This window comes from Schistocerca americana, chromosome 1 (genome assembly GCF_021461395.2).
Source record: "Schistocerca americana isolate TAMUIC-IGC-003095 chromosome 1, iqSchAmer2.1, whole genome shotgun sequence".
NCBI classification, from domain to species: Eukaryota; Metazoa; Arthropoda; class Insecta; order Orthoptera; family Acrididae; genus Schistocerca; species Schistocerca americana.
In genome coordinates this window covers 1,113,782,716-1,113,797,024 of record NC_060119.1, presented here as the reverse complement: position 1 = coordinate 1,113,797,024, position 14,309 = coordinate 1,113,782,716, and positions in this window count along the sequence as shown.

Below are 14,309 nucleotides of genomic sequence, written 5' to 3'. Positions count from 1 at the left end.
AGGTTTAAGTAGTTCTAGGGGACTGATGACCATAGATGTTAAGTCCCATAGTGCTCAGAGCCATTTGAACCATTTTTTGAAACGTGGGACACACGAAATAAAAAATGAATGAATAAATAAATAAACACCGCTTGGTCCACTCTCTTCTGCTTGTACCCGTAGACTTACTTCTGCAGGGTACAAAAAACTTTCGCTATAATTCTACAGTACCGGAATGTATTGAGAAAAATATGGAACGCGACAACCAGTTCCGTTTCACTGCCATACGTTTTCCCTTTCGCGGATAATAATCCATTGTAATTTGCGTCATTCTGACCAGTGGTGTTATTTCTACAGTGTTTTAAAAGTTTAACTATAATCACCGTGTACATACAGACACACAAACACTGAAGCGCCAAAGAAACTGGTATAGTTACGCGTATTCAAATACGGAGACACGTAAACAGGCAGAATACGGCGCTGTGGTCGCAAGGCCTATATAACGCAACAAGCGTCTGGCGTAGCTGTTAGACCGGTTACTGCTGGTACAAAAGTAGTAGTAGTAGTAGTAGTTGAGGGTTTTTTGGGCGGACGACAGCAAGGTCTTCAGCGCCCGCTCAGTAACATAGTGAGACGGGTGTCAAGAAAACACTCAGAACAGTAAGATAAAACAGAACATAAAACACAGGTATCAAGCTTTGAAAAATATGTGCTGAGCCACACCAAAGCGTGGGACGAAGCATGTCGTCAGTAGTTTAAAACATGGACAACACAGGAAGAAAGTGGTAGAGGGAGCTAAAACAATGTAGCAGATGGAAGTGGCTGTCTGACCGCAAGGAAAAATGGGAAGAGTCAGCCACTCTGCAATGCACTAAAACCTCCAGCCTAAAAGTTTAGGCCCGAGTCCAGACACATCACAAAACTTTAAAACCCTAGACACACACGTCTCATCTCACAAGGCGGATCCCCATCAACTCGTGCTTTTGCCCTTGCATCACGGTATAAAATGCAGTCTGTTAAAATGTGCCGGACAGAGATGTGCACACCACAAGCGTCACAAAACGGAGGATCCTCCCGCCGTAATAAAAAGCTATGTGTGAGAGGACAGTGTCCGATCCGAAAACGCGTGAGGGCCACTTCTTCCCGTCTGAGCAACCGGCAGGAGGAACGCCACGGCCGAGTTGTTGACTTCACCAACCGCAGTTTATTGGCCATCACCGCCAGCCATTCTTCCTCCCACAACCCCATGCACTTCCTGTGGAGTGCAGAGATGACACACTGCAAGGGAATAGGACACTGGACCACATCCTGCTCTCTGCAGGCCTCCTTGGCAGCCCGATCGGCCTGTTCATTGCCCCATATTCCTACATGACCAGGTACCCAGCAGGATACCTCCTTACCCCGCCGTTGAAGCAAGTACAGTTGGTGATATATCAGCTGGACCATCTCCTCAGTTGGGTACAGATTCTGCAGTGAATGTAAGGCACTAAGAGAATCGGAGCAGAGAAGAAATCGATCGCCCCGAAGACGATTCATCTGCTCCAGTGCCTTCAGTATCGCGTGGAGCTCTGCTGCGAAAACGGTATATTTATCAGGGATGCGAAGCCGGATAACATGATCAGGGAACATCACAGAACAGCCAAAGTAATTCTCCTGTTTGGAGCCATCAGTGTAAACGACGGTGAAACCGTGATGCACATTTAAAATGTTAAAAAACAGAGATTGGAATTTAAAATCCGGTGTGCTATCTTTCTTAAAATTGGTCAAATCTAAAATAAGTTTGGGTCTCCGGAGGAACCAAGGTGGAAATCTGCTCCAACCGCGACGTAAAACACGAAGACCAAACATAGACATCGCAGAGAGGCAATCCTGTCCGCGAATCCCATAGGGCTGCATCGCACGTTGCCGGTTATGAAATAGCCGTGCCAGAGGAGGCTGAGCAACGGTATGGTATGCAGGTGTGTATGGCAGGGGCGGATCCAAGGGGGGGGGGGCAAGGGGGGCAATTGCCCCCCCCCCCCACCCCTAACCCCCGGTGCGTGACCGATCTTTTTTTTCTGACTGCTTTAGGGGCTGATTACGTCGGCCTATCTAGGATGTTTTACTTGAAGTCGAAGATGTAAACAATGGCACGCAGTTTGATGTAACAATTCAAAAAGAGACCTTGAAGGCTCTGCCATTTAGCGAATAAACTACAGAAGAAACAACTATACTTACGAAGAAAATGATAATATTCGCTGAGGCATGAGCGATCTGTGTCCCTTTTTTAGCACTTTCCCAGCAGTGCGTATGTAAGATTTTGTTTCTAGGGGCAATTTGCAATGAGATGGTGTTGATAATTAAGCGATGAACACCGAAGGAATACTTGAAAATATTCTCATTAATTGCAAATAGTGAGAACTTTACGACAGTCCCTTTTATTCTGCAATTGCACGTTTTCGATCTGGATGAACGCTTCGGTCGACGCCAAGTTTGTCGCGACAACCCTGAAACAAATTCGGCAGAAGAATATACAGAGTAACAGTCTATGCTCCCCTACTGGACTTTATTATAACTGATTTACGGGAAAGATTCTCTGCTGAAACTTTGGATGTGTTCAACCTTTCTGTTTTCAGTCCAGAAAGTATTGTGAAGATCTCTGCAGGTGAAACTGAAAAAATTGCCGAGTCCCTCACCAACTGCTTCGGTTCGTTGCTTGACGTGGACAAAGGCATTGCTTCTCTCATGTTACGGGATGAAATGTTGTTGTGGCGGGAGAAATGGAATCAAGAAAAGGAACGACAAAAAGAGCTTCCAACCATCGCCCTTGACATGTTGGCTAGATGTGATAAGGATGCGTATCCTATAATACATAAGCTTTTATTGGTCCTGGCAACACTTCCAGTGACAACTGCATCTGCTGAAAGGTCGTTTCCGTCGTTGCGGCGCCTGAAAACTTATTTAAGAACATCGATGAATGAAAACCGCCTCCTTGGTCTTGCACTTATGCATATTCATTACCAGATTCCTGTAGACGTAGAAAAAGTAATTACAAGATTTTCAAAAAGTGGGCGTAGAAAGAGATTAGAATTTAATATTTAAGAGTAGTATTGTGAATATACATATTTAATATTAAATTTCTATTTTATTTATACTTTTGCATTTTTATTTTATTTCTTATTTTTTTTTTACAACAAGAAAGAAAGGAATCTCTTATCGTTAATATTTACATTCATGAGGAAAAACAGCTTATTATGAGCATAAAATGAAGTAATTAAGATGATTTCCTGAACACAGTCAAATGCCCTATTATAACTTTTCGCAGTCGTATCGTCATTGCTGCGTATAAACACATGCGCGAATTCGATGGCAACTTTCTGTCAAATGAAAGCAATTGGTGAAACAATTTCGAAGATTTAAGAATGGAAACAAATGAACATTAGCATTTTTATAGATTATTTTACATTAGCAGACAAAAACAGAGTTTTTTAAGTGCACGTGTCGTATTAGAAGAATATTTTTTAGGTAATGCAGTAAGTTATTTCACTAAACACACTTAACACATAGTGTACACAATTAAACTAAAAACAGAATATTATATATATACTACCGGCCATTAAAATTGCTACACCACGAAGATGACGTGCTACAGACGCGAAATTTAACCGACAGGAAGAAGATGCTGTGATATGCAAATGATTAGCTGTTCAGAGCATTCCCACAAGGTTGGCACCGGTGGCGACACCTACAACGTGCAGACATGAGGAAAGTTTCCAACCGATAGCTCATACACAAACAGCAGTTGACAGGCGTTGCCTGATGAAACGTTGTTGTAATGCCTCGTGTAAGGAGGAGAAATGCGTACCATCACGTTTCCGACTTTCATAAAGGCGATAGCGGTTTATCGTATCGCGACATTGCTGCTCGCGTTGGTCGAAATCCAATGACTGTTAGCAGAATTTGGAATCGGTGGGTTCAGGAGCGTAATACGGAACGCCGTGCTGGATGCCAATGGCCTCGTATCACTAGCAGTCGAGATGCCATGCATCTTATCCGCATGGCTGTAACGGATCGTGCAGCCATGTCACGATCCCTGAGTCAACAGATGGGGAGGTTTGCAAGACAACAATCATCTGCACGAACAGTTCGACGGCGTTTGCAGCAGCTTGGACTATCTGCTCGGAGACCATGGCTGTGGTTACCCTTGACGCTGCATCACAGAGAGGAGCGCCTGCGATGGTGTACTCAACGACGAACCTGGGTGCTCTAATGACAAAACGTCATTTTTTCGGATGAATCCAGGTTCTGTTTACAGCATCAAGATGGCTGCATCCGTGTTTGGCGACATCGCGGTGAACGCACATTGGAAGCGTGTATTCGTCGTCGCCATACTGGCGTATCACCTGGCGTGATGGTATGGGGTGCAATTGGTTACATGTGTCGGTCACTTCTTGTTCACATTGACGGCATTTTGAACAGTGGTCGTTACATTTCAGATGTGTTACGACCCGCGGCTCTACCCTTCATTCGATCCCTGCGAAACCCTACATTTCAGCAGGATAATGCACGGCTGCGTGTTGCAGGTCCTGTACGGGCCTATCTGGGTACAGAAAATGTTCGACTGCTGCCCTGGCCAGCACATTCTCCAGATCTCCCACCAACTGAAAACGTCTGGTCAATGGTGGCCGAGCAACTGGCTCATCACAATACGCCAGTCACTACTCTTGATGAAGTGTGGTATTGCGTTGAAGCTGCATGGGCAGCTGTACCTGTACACCGCATCGAAGCTCTGTTTGACTCAATGCCCAGGCGTACCAAGGCTGTTATCACGGCCAGAGGTGGTTGTTCTGGGTACTGTTTTCTCAGGATCTATGCACCCAAATTGCGTGAAAATATAATCACATGTCAGTTCTAGTATAGTATATTAGTCCAATGAATACCCGTTTGTCATCTGCATTTCGCCTTGGTGTCGCAATTTTAATGGCCAGTAGTGCATATATATATATATATATATATATATATATATATATATATATATATATATATATGTGTGTGTGTGTGTGTGTGTGTGTGTGTGCGTGCGTGCTCGCGCGCGTATAGAGTATTAACGGTTGTATTTGGAATTAATTTTTTGGAAGGCAGGTACCAAAAAATTTGCCCCCCCCCCGCCCCCCCCCCCCGACCGAGATCCTGGATCCGCCCCTGGTGTATGGTGTGGACAAAGTTTTATAGGCCTGGCGCACTGTAAGTAGACGTCGCCGCATATGAAGTGGCGGTTCACCAGCCTCTGCACAAAGGCTTGGTATGGGGCTAGTTCGGAATGCCCCAGTGCCCAACCGAAGCCCTTCATGGTGCACAACATCCAACATCTTTAAGTAAGAAAGCCTCGCAGACCCATACACTGTGCACCCATACTCGAGCCGAGATCGAACAAACGCCCTGTAAAACGAGCAGACTGGTCCTGTCAGTTCCCCTGCTGGTACAATGGCAGGTTATCAAAATATTGGTATGGCTGAACGTGATGTTATTGTCGGCGCACGAGCGACGGGACACAGCATCTCCGAAGTAGCACTGAAGTGGGGATTTTCCCGTAAGACCAATTCACGTGTGCACCGTGAATATCAGAAATCCGGTGAAACTTCGAACCTCTGACATCGCTGCGGCCGGAGAAAGATCCTGCAAGAACGGGACCAACGACGAATGAAGAGAATGGTGCAACTCTTCCGCAAACTGCTGCATATTTCAATGCTGGGAAATCAATAAGTGTCAGCCTGCGAACCATTCAATGGAACCTTATCGATATGGGCTTTCGGATACGAAGGCCCACTCATGACTGCACGACACAGAGCTTTATGCCTCGTCAGGGCCCGTCAACACAGACATGATGGCTGGAAACATGTTGCCTGGTCGGACGAATCTCGTTTCAAATTGTATCGAGTGGATGGGCATGAAAGGATATGGAGACAACCTCATGAATCCATGATGTGGGGCATGTGCAGTTGGAGTGATATGGGACTCCTGATACGTCTCTGGATGTGACACATACGTAAGCATTCTGTCTGATCACCTGCATCCATTGATGTCCATTGCGCATTCCGATATTCCGATGGACTTGGGCAATTCGAGCAGGACAATGCAACACCACACACATCCAGAATTGCTACAGAGTGGCTCCAGGAACACTCTTCTGAGTTTAAAAACTACCACATGAACATTTTGGGATGCCTTGCAATGTGCTGTTCAGAAGAGATCTCCATCCCTTCGTACTCTTGCGGATTTATGGACAGCCCTGCAGGATTCATGGTGTCAGTTCCCTTCAGCTCTACTTCAGACATTAGTCGAGTCCACTCCACGTCGTATTGAGGCACTTCTGCATGCTCGCGGGAGCCCTACACGATATTAGGCACCTGTAGCAGTTTCTTTGGTTTGTTCGTGTGTGTGCTCGTGTCACAATTCGTCATCATGTGCAAGCGAAGAATAAGTCTTTTTCTTCTTGTCCTGGAAGTGTTCTATTGCTCTTCTAATTTAGTTAAAGTTCTAGTGCCTCCCCAAATTAAGGCTATTCCTTTCATACATGGTACAACAAATCTAGGCTAATTCTTGACATTAAAAATTAACACAGTATTCCCTGAATTAAAAACACATAACAAGAAAAGATGAATAAAAAGGCTTGTTCTCTGAGTAAGTCCAAAGATATTTTCTTGTATTAGATTGAAAAAAAATTTTTCTTGTTTTAAAATTCACTTAGTTCATGATCAAATGTAATTTTCAGTCTTAAAATTACTTCTAGAAATTTGGCAATGTTGTTCTTATAATTTTTAATCTTTAATGTACAGTGAGTTGTTTTGCAATATACATTCAGAGCTCCTCCTTACTTTTGGTTCCTTCCGATATTAGATACCGTAATACACTGAATGTTCATTAGCCAGTTGACACAGTTTATCTTGATGTTAGGCTACAGAATGTATCCGAATGCAGGAAGTCACCAGGTGTAGTGGCATTTGGGAAAGTGATAGTAATGATTGCCAGCTTTTGCTTGATATCTGTCCATACATCTTTGACATTGTCATACGCAAACTGTTGCTATTCATGGTCTGTTAACTTACACGTTGCGTTAGCAGCGAACCGCCAAGCGTATGGCTGAAATTTAGAATTGGTGTTTACTTTCCGATTGACTGCTCGATACTTTATCGCTTTCACGATCGGTGCAGTGACCCTAATAGCATAAGTAGCTGACTTAAACGTTTCAGCAGGTCTTCAGTCTGTTTTTTCCAGTTCAACCCCTCCATACACCCAGAAACTTTGAATAGTCTACCTTAGGTACTGATTTCTGATCGAAGTCTATATTTATTTATGGTGACATTCCATTTACGGTGTGGAACTGCATGTACTGTGTTTTGTCAAAGTTTAATGAGAGCCCATTTGTAGAGAACCACTTCATGATTTTCTGAAAAACATCATTTACAATTTCACCATTTAAGTCTTGTCTGTTGGGTGTGACGGCTATACTTGTATCATCGGCAAAAAGTATCAGCTTTGCATCTTCGTGGATATAGAATGGCAAGTCGTTAATATACACTCCTGGAAATTGAAATAAGAACACCGTGAATTCATTGTCCCAGGAAGGGGAAACTTTATTGACATATTCCTGGGGTCAGATACATCACATGATCACACTGACAGAACCACAGGCACATAGACACAGGCAACAGAGCATGCACAATGTCGGCACTAGTACAGTGTATATCCACCTTTCGCAGCAATGCAGGCTGCTATTCTCCCATGGAGACGATCGTAGAGATGCTGGATGTAGTCCTGTGGAACGGCTTGCCATGCCATTTCCACCTGGCGCCTCAGTTGGACCAGCGTTCGTGCTGGACGTGCAGACCGCGTGAGACGACGCTTCATACAGTCCCAAACATGCTCAATGGGGGACAGATCCGGAGATCTTGCTGGCCAGGGTAGTTGACTTACACCTTCTAGAGCACGTTGGGTGGCACGGGATACATGCGGACGTGCATTGTCCTGTTGGAACAGCAAGTTCCCTTGCCGGTCTAGGAATGGTAGAACGATGGGTTCGATGACGGTTTGGATGTACCGTGCACTATTCAGTGTCCCCTCGACGATCACCAGTGGTGTACGGCCAGTGTAGGAGATCGCTCCCCACACCATGATGCCGGGTGTTGGCCCTGTGTGCCTCGGTCGTATGCAGTCCTGATTGTGGCGCTCACCTGCACGGCGCCAAACACGCATACGACCATCATTGGCACCAAGGCAGAAGCGACTCTCATCGCTGAAGACGACACGTCTCCATTCGTCCCTCCATTCACGCCTGTCGCGACACCACTGGAGGCGGGCTGCACGATGTTGGGGCGTGAGCGGAAGACGGCCTAACGGTGTGCGGGACCGTAGCCCAGCTTCATGGAGACGGTTGCGAATGGTCCTCGCCGATACCCCAGGAGCAACAGTGTCCCTAATTTGCTGGGAAGTGGCGGTGCGGTCCCGTACGGCACTGCGTAGGATCCTACGGTCTTGGCGTGCATCCGTGCGTCGTTGCGGTCCGGTCCCAGGTCGACGGGCACGTGCACCTTCCGCCGACCACTGGCGACAACATCGATGTACTGTGGAGACCTCACGCCCCACGTGTTGAGCAATTCGGCGGTACGTCCACCCGGCCTCTCGCATGCCCACTATACGCCCTCGCTCAAAGTCCGTCAACTGCACATACGGTTCACGTCCACGCTGTCGCGGCATGCTACCAGTGTTAAAGACTGCGATGGAGCTCCGTATGCCACGGCAAACTGGCTGACACTGACGGCGGCGGTGCACAAATGCTGCGCAACTAGCGCCATTCGACGGCCAACACCGCGGTTCCTGGTGTGTCCGCTGTGCCGTGCGTGTGATCATTGCTTGTACAGCCCTCTCGCAGTGTCCGGAGCAAGTATGGTGGGTCTGACACACCGGTGTCAATGTGTTCTTTTTTCCATTTCCAGGAGTGTATATTAAGAACAGCAGAGGACCCAAGACCGAACCCTGCAGCACCCCATTCTTGATTGTTTCCCAGTTTGAGAAATCACCAGTTTTTTGCATATTAGATGAACTGCTTGTTTCAACTTTCTGCACTCTTCTAGTTAGGTATGATTTAAACCATTTGAGCGCTGTCCTATTCATACCACAGTGCTTGAGCTTATCTAAAAGTATTCCATAATTTACACAATCAAAAGCTTTTGAGAGATCACAAAAAAATCCCAACAGTTGACTTTCGGTTACTCAGAGCATTTAATATTTCATTAGCGAAAGTATATATAGCATTTTCCGTTGAAAAGCCTTTCTGCAGACCAAACTGACATTTTGTTAAAACTATTCTACAATACATTAATTTTTCAAGAATTTTGGATAAGGCAGTCAGAAGAGAGATTGGGCGGCAGTTGTTGACATCAGACGTATCCCCTTTTTTATGCAGTGGTTTAACAATGGCATACTTCAGTCTATCTGGGAAAATACCCTGCTTCAGAGAGCTATTACATATGTGGCTAAGAACCCCACATCTCTTGGGAACAAGCTTTTATTATTCTGCTGGAAATGCCATCAATTCCATGTGAGCTCTTATTCCTGAGAGAGTTTATTATCTTCCTAATTTCAGAAGGAGAGGTGGGTGGAATTTCAATTGTATCAAATGGTATGGGTAAGGCCTCTTCCATTAACTGCCTTGCTTCTTCTAACGAACGTTTAGATCTTATTTTCTCTACAACATTTAAAAAATGATTATTCAAAATGTTTTCGACTTCTGGCTTTGTCAAGTTTCCATTCACTTTGATGGTAATGCTGTCATCCTGTACTCTTGGTTGCCCTGTCTCCCTTGTAATACTATTCCAAATTGTTTTGATTGTGTTATCAGAGGTATTAATCTCAGACATGATGCACATGCTTCTGGACTTTTTAATAAACTTTCTTAATGTAGCACAGTAGCTTTTATAATATTTGGCTGTTTCTGGATAATTACTCTTTCTTGTTGTTGGATACAGTTCCATTTTGTGGTTACAAGATATTTTTATTCCTTTAGTAAGCGAAGGTTTTTTGCATGGTTTCTTATAATTAGATTTAACTACTTTCTTGGGGAAACAGTTGGTCTATAAAAGTATTATCTATGAACGTGCTGCTGTCCTTTACTACCCGAGGAGGAAAATTAATGACATGTTAAATTGAAAGAACTGAGCATGACTTCCAAGTCATTCTCTCTATTACACTCTTTCAGTGAATCAACATTGAAATCCCTACAAATAATAATTTGCTTTCGCCTATCTGACAGATAGCACAACATGACATCCAAGTTTTCCAGGAATAGATGAAAGTTTCCTGAAGGGGACCTATATATTGTTACAATTATAAAAGAGCCCTCCTTCAGTTTAAGTTGACAGTCACATGCTTATATCTGTTGCTCTAGACAAAACTATTTTGTATCTAAGCTTTTTACACAATGATAACTTTTGACATATATGGCAACTCTTCCTCTCACCTTATTCTCTCTACTCATATGTGCAGCTAGTTGATAACCACTGATATTTACCTTTTCTGTAACAGACACAGTGTGATGCTCAGACAGGCATAGTATATCTATTACATTATGAGATTCAATGTCATCTAAACAAACCAGGAGCTCATCTACTTTGTTCCTCAATCCCGGACTATTTTGATGAAAAGTGGTAACATTATTTTTTACTTTACTTTAGTGAGAATCTACTTTTTTCTTTAATCCACCAATATTTTGGTTAAATTTGGTAACATTATTATTTACTTTCCTGTTGTGAGAATCTTGCGAGTTTAAGGCCTTTTTAGCACCTGCCTGCCTGAACTTCTCATTGGACACTGATATTAGTCTAAAAAAGAGGTACATCCATGAGTACTAGTGTTCCCCCTTATGGATTTCGCTAACAACCCTGCCAGTTTACCCCTTCCCTTTCCTATTGAGGTGTAGGCCATGCCTTGTAAAATCCCGCATTATTAGATAACATGCGGATATTTTCTGCAGTGGGTCCTGTGCTAAGGTACCCGCTTTTTTTCTGTTCACGCCCTTACTCTGTCGAAAGCTGCAAAATCACATGTAACTAAAGCACACTTGATTACACAGGCTTCTGCAGTAGCAATTACATCTCTGTGCCCATGTTGTGGAGGATCTTCTTCCCATACATTCGTCTGGCATCGACCAATCGACCAATTATCGTATTCTTTAGCATTTTAATTCTCTGGGAAATGACGTGTGCCATGATTTTATGGTCACTGTTCAGTACTGTCGTTGGCCTAAAATCATCAATTATTCTGCTTCCTGGATGTTTATAGATTAATACAGCAACTCCTTCTACGAGCTCTTCATTAACATTAAAATTTGGTTGCAATAATTCGTTATACATATGTACATAATAACTTAGATTTAATTTCGGGCTGATGCCGCTGGCTCGTGGAAATTTATTTTTGGAGTAGTGATATAAGAGGGCTATCCACAAAGTACATTACGTTTTGGAATTAAAAATAAATTATGTATTGGTAATTTTTTTATTATATACAGATGAAAGCCACACTTAAATACTACTTTTCTACATTGTTGCCATTTACATTAAGGCACTTATCGTAGCGATGGACGAACTTGGAAATTCCTTCGTCGTAAAATTCGGCCGCCTGCGCCTTCAACCACGTGGCGACTGTCTTTTGGGACAGAAAAGGTGTGATTTTTGTGGATTTACTGGAAAGAGGCACTACAATAAACTTTCAAAGGTATTGCCAAACTCTGCACAACCTCAGAAGAGCAATACAAAACAAGCGTAGGGGAAAGTTGGGCTCAAAGATCTTGCTGATTCACGACAACGCCCGGGCCCACATGGCAAATGCCACTCGTGAAGTTCTCGAATCTTTTAAGTGGGAGTTGTTTCCTCATCCGCCGTACAGTCCCGATCTGGCACCGAGCGACTTCCACTTATTCCCAGCAATGAAGAAGTGGTTGGCTATGCAGCGTTTTGATGACGACGCACAGCTTCAAGAAGAGGTACCACGTGGTTGAAGGCGCAGGCGGCCGAATTTTACGACGAAGGAATTTCCAAGCTCGTCCATCGCTACGATAAGTGCCTTAATTTAAATGGCAACTATGTAGAAAAGTAGTATTTAAGTGTGGCTTTCATCTGTAGATAATAAAAAAAATTTCCAATACTTTATTTATTTTTAATTCCAAAACGTAATGTACTTTGTGGATAGCCCTCGTAGAATATTCAAGTTACCACTCATTGATTTCCTTCGTGACAGTTTCGACTTCAGCTGTGCTTCATTTTCCTTGCAGGTTATTTAGTAGTTCTTGCTGAATTCTTTCGTCTGTGTGCTTCATTGCCAGCAACTTCTCCAGGTGTTTGTGGACGGCATATTTTATTTCGTTTTGCTGCATAAGTGTGTTGCTATCACTTAGTTTCAGATGTTTCCTGGCTATTATTTTCTCTTCCTCTCTCTTATTTTCAAGGATAACGTGTAAAATGCTTCTTCCTCCTCTATCACATTCTGCGACCTAGACCTTATTGTCTAGCCTTCTGACTGCTGTCACGTAAGTTTTATAACTTTTACTTTATTTTTTCATCTGTGTATATTGTCTATTATAGTCGAGTATAATTTGTACCAGCAGAATAATGTTCCTTTGGAATGCAAAAAAAAAAAAAAAAAAAAAAAAAAGTGTGTGAAATCTTATGGGACTTAACTGCTAAGGTCATCAGTCCCGAAGCATACACACTACTTAAGCTAAATTATCCGAAGGACAAACACACACACCCATGCCCGAGAGAGGACTCGAACCTCCGCCGGGACCAGCCGCACAGTCCATGGCTGCAGCGCCCTAGACCTCTCGGCTAATCCCGTGCGGCTTGGAATGCAAAAAATGTGGTTATGTTGATATATGTATTGGGACTACAACGTTGCTTCCGCCGTTTTTTCTCAAAGTTGTGTGAGCATCTTACAAAAGATTTACGTTTCAAAGTATTGGCCATCGCTGGCCACTACTTTCTCCCATCTTTCGGGCAGCGTACGAATCCCGCGCCGGAAGAACTGGGCGTCTTTCGAGAAGATCCTTGCATCGATCCAATTTTGCAATTGTTCACATGACAGGAAGCGTTGGGCAGCCAGGTCGTGTGCCATTAAACTAAAAAGTTGTTAGTCAAAAGGAACAATGTCTGGAGAATACGGCGGGTAGGGTAGCACTTCCCATTTTTACGTTTCCAGGTATGTTTTGGCGGGTTTTGCGACATTTGGTCGAGCACTGTCATGCAGCAAAATCACCTTTTCATGTATATCGTTGTGCTGTGGTCGTTTGTCTTTGAGTGCTCGGCTCAAACACACCAATTACTTTCGATAACAATCTCCTATGATTGTTCTCGTCGGTTGCAGTAGCTTCGAAAGCCCTCTCTCTTTCACAACCATGCCGGTGTTCAACGTCAAAATCACTGTCCTTGAAGCATGGAAACCATTTTATGCAAAGTTCTGTCACTATCAGGCATCTCATAATAGGTCTTACTCAGCTTTTTATGAGCCTCAGCCGCAGATTTCTTCATATCAAAGCAGAACATTGAAACCTCCCGCAGATGACGAGAATTGAGCTCGTAACGTGACATATTCAGCCGAGAATAACTTTTGAGATGCAATCAAAAATCGACTAATGTTCTGATGGCGTTATGTTCTCAAATGCCTAAGCTTACTGTCTGACACTTACGACCTAAGACTTGCACCACTACTTTCCACTAATGCCGTCTACTGCCAAACTTCGGAAGCAACGTTGTAGACCTAATATATATTTCGTACTAGTTTTATATAGTTGTCGTTTGTACTTTGGTAATCGTTGTTGCCACAACTGTGCCATTGTCATTCAGATTAGTATCAATGTGCACATCCTCAAAGAGGTCCGGTCTGTTTTTTGCTATTAGATCTAATACATTTCCATCATGAGTGGGGATCCTAATATGTGCTAGGTACTTTTCAGAGAAGGCGTTTAATAATGTTTCACAGGATGCCTTGTCACGACCACCACTAACAAAACTGTAATTTTACCAGTTTATTGTTGGATGAATAATGTCTCCAGTTATGATTTTTTGTAACGTTTTGGGTTGCATCAGTATCAGGAGGTTGGTCTGGTAGTCGACAGATGGACTCAGTTACCGTTTTATGCCCACTCTCTGATACAGATTCTTGCTCATACAGTCTTGCGTGCACCTTCAATTTTTATCTCGGTGGATTTGAATTTCTTGTCTACAGCGAAAAATACACCACCTCCTTTTCCCATTAGCCTCTCTTTTCGATAAACACTTATATTTTCCCCAAAAATCTCAGTG